This window comes from Quercus lobata, chromosome 6, assembly GCF_001633185.2.
Source record: "Quercus lobata isolate SW786 chromosome 6, ValleyOak3.0 Primary Assembly, whole genome shotgun sequence".
Lineage (NCBI taxonomy): Eukaryota > Viridiplantae > Streptophyta > Magnoliopsida > Fagales > Fagaceae > Quercus > Quercus lobata.
The window spans coordinates 16,782,536-16,786,571 of record NC_044909.1 but is presented as its reverse complement, the minus strand read 5'-3'; positions in this window follow the sequence as shown (position 1 = coordinate 16,786,571).

The following is a 4,036-nucleotide window of genomic DNA, read 5'->3' as shown; positions in this document are numbered from 1 at the left end:
TTGATGCTTCCTAGACTCTCGTATATGTATATTAGAATATTAACGAAATCTCTTTTCTTTCCAACCCATTTCCTTCCATAGTGGTTTGTGTATGTCTATGGTTGTTGCTCTGCTGGAACTTGTGACGATGCATTTGTTGAAGTAGATCCAAACTTGTTTCGCATCGTTGATTTTGAGATTGAGGCGTTGCGACTCATAGCTTAGTTAGTCGAAAAAGTTAGTGGGATAGAAATAATCCATTCAGTATTGTGGTGCATTTATAAGCTCATCTCATTGTCCAAATATCATTAAAAAAAAAAAATATATATATATATACAAGTATCAGGGTTTGTCATGTTAGTACAGGCTGGAAAAACAATACATGAATGGGAGTACCCATACTCCCATTGTTACAGTATATTTCCACATGTGTACAGTATTATAAGTCAATTATATTTGCATAGTTGCAGTGTGCTTGACTAAATCCTCATTTCTGATTCACACAATGCCATGCATTATTCGTCATTATACAATTATTCTTTTGTTTATGTTATGGACCATATGATAGATCTAGCATGTAAAACTACATCAATTTAGAATTATCTTAGTCATGTACCATGTTATACAGCTATACATTATTTACTAATAGTTGATGCACATTATTAACTCAATCTTTTGATGTTATTGTAGTCAGCGTCAATGGGTGACCCTTATCTCTACAGGCCATACGATGTGTTCACTGCGATGGGTCGTTGCTGGGTACTAGAAGATGAATTCAACTATCCAATAAATCCCAACCTATGAAATAGTGCACAGGTCCATGATACCATGAGGGCGGAGTGGGACTGGTTACTCCATGAACAGGAGATGTTTTATGATGAGATGGTTGGTTATAAGCTGTCAGTGCCTCGGCGACTCGCGTCGTAAATGCCAAGAGACACTATAGACGAACTTCATAGAGCATTGTGCCGCATAAGAGAATAAAATAATCAAATGAAGATACGTCTCAATCGATATCAGACTCAGGTGGAGATTCAAGAATTAGTGGAGTGTAAGTTGTATGAGCATGTACGATACATGCAATCACTTCTTGTAATAGACATTTATCAGCCGGACATGGAGATGTCAGATGAAAAGTAATCGTGTTATGGTCCACTCACACTTTGATGTATAACTATTATCCTTAATTATGTTTTAGATGTACGTGTGTCACTGTTTTTGTATTCCTACTTTGTAGGGAACAGTGTTTATGGTTAGGGGTTTATGTAAACCTCATTTGCACAAATATGCACGTCTGATGCATAATCCTGAATAACTACTTATAACAATTAGGCAAATTATTAGATGCATAACACATACAACATACATATTCTTACATAGGATACCATCAATATGCATGACCTGCATATCGACCAACTGGCATTACCAACATTGATAACATAATTCTAGAGATAGTACGCACCCCACATAGAACCTAGCTAGGCGATGTAGTACATAGATATTCATTCTGACAGGTAGTCCTCATAGTTGAGGACACTATTACATTCCGCTGAGGTAAGCTACCTATTGGTTGCAGCAACCTACTCTTCTGCAAGTTGCAGCAGGTGATACCTGCACCTACGAAGGAACATCAGGTTTTTTCCTTTTGGATTTTGGCCACGGCCTATCTACATTGCTCCTTGTTTCCCCTTGGCATTGTTAACGAGACTCAGTCCACCAAAGGTACCCCGAGTAGAAGGAGATCATTATGTAGAGAATTGGATTTGTTAATGCGGTACTCCCATTCTCACCGCAGTCCTGCATAATATTCCCTCTCATCGTTATCTCTCTCCCTCCTATAGTTATCAAGAAAATGGGGAAGAAGCTAGTTGTGCATCGTTATTACAAAAGGTGAATTTAACTGAGGTATATCTAGATGTGATGCTTACACAACTATATATAGAAGGCATGGGCAACTATATAACATGGTAGTGTCGGCCATGTGCAAGTTCAGCTAATAGTAATTGGTACATGAGTCAACTTAATTGATTGATATGACTACACTAAGTGCAGCAGTTCATAATTGGTATAGGAGTAAGTTCAACTGCATAATAGTAATTAGTACATGTAGGTTGTTCACTTGATATGACTAGACTTGGTGCAGCAATTCCGAGCTGATGTAGTGAAGTGCATCAGGTAATAGAAGTATACACGTGAGAACAATAGTAGGGCTTGTGTTTGATCTAACTAGATAGGGCGGAACAGTGATGGGATGTCAAACAGTACACACATAATTGAGAAAATGACTCGACTCAACCGTAACGTTTGTTGGCATGTGTGGTGTGTCTGATGTGATTGACATGACTGGTCTTGGTGCAACAATGATAGGTCCATGTAGTGTAGTGCAAAAGTATGCGTAATTAATCACGTGAATGTGTTTCTATCTCAATGAGCATGGTGAAACTGTCAGAAGCTGTCATGTAGTAGTGGAAAAGTTGGCTGCATTAGTCATTTGAACTATTCACGTGATTCGGTTTGATATAACTGGAATTAGGGCAATAATAACAGGCTAATAAGGGTACTGTGAGAAATTTTGCGTACATATTCACAACATGTAGAGATTACTCACGTGAAGCAGTTTGATAGGACTAGACTTGGTGCAAAAGTAGCTGGCGGATCAAGTTACTCTATTTTTTTTGGGGACTGATATTATTTCTGCTCTTTAAGTTCGGTGGGAATTTAAAGTTATCATGTGAGTTACCCCTTTGTAGTTATTATTACTATTATAGTTATTATGACTATTACTAGTTGCTAACCTGTGCGATGCATGGACCAATTGAACAACACGATGAAGAAATGATAGTGAATAGCATTATAAGACTTCTATAAGATTAACATTCATATACTCCATTCCAGTAGCGCGAAAGTAAAACAATCAATATTTCATAAAATAAATAAATAAATAAAACCCTTAGACCTAATGCGGGAGTGCATAAGGTCGTGCCAAGTGTCATTCTATTTTTTTTTTTTTTTTTTTTTTTTACAGTTACGCAAAGCATGACCTAAACATATTTTACTGTTATATCATTAATTGTGTAATTCGACCTAATGTGGGAGTGCATAAGGTCGTGTCAAGTGTCACTCTATTTTTATTATTATTATTTTTTTTTTTTTTTACTATTACACAAAGCATGACCTAAACATATTTTACTGTTATCTCATTAATTGTGTAAACTGACTGCACTGCAAGGGTTCATCAATAAATTTCGTAATGAAAATATGATGCATGAGGTATAGTCCATATGAGAACCAAATTCAGAATAATATAAATGTTGATTTAAGAGGGAAAATAATATCCAATATTAAACCCATACATAAAAAATGAGAGGTCAATCAGTAGAAAATACATGACTGAAAAGCAAAACCTGCAATAAATATAGTTGCCTGAACTTCCTTGGCTAGCTTGAGCCATTGCTCCAAGGAAAATCTCCTAGGTGGTTCATCGACAATATCAAACCCTGTAAACCAACTATGCTTTCACAAGCCTTCAATTTGTATTAATAATTACTATAATTTAATAACACGTAAACGCTATAAAGAATTATGAAATAAATCTTATTTACATTTTTGGATCTACTTAATATTATATAGAATCACATAATAACATAAAAAAAAAAAAAATTATAATACTAATAATAATAATGATGAGCATGAAACTAACCATCATATTAATATATTAAATTACTTTCTACAGATACCATGTTCTTCAAACTGCCACTAAAATAACAAAATATACAACTGGCTGAAAGTCACTACATAGAACTGTCATACAATTCTCCAAATATGCTACAGCAACTACAAAAACTTCGTCTCCCTCTTGGGTACAATGGCCAATGGAGATCATCAAGAGTCAAATGGTGGAAAAGGTGGAACAGGACGTCTATAGTTAGCTAAGTCCGCTCGCATAGCTGAAACCTTGGCAAGAAGACCATTTAGAAGCTGCCCATGGGCTACCTGAGTTGTCATAACGGTCTCCATCATAGCATGAAGAGAGGGAGGAGAAGGGCCTATATGCGCT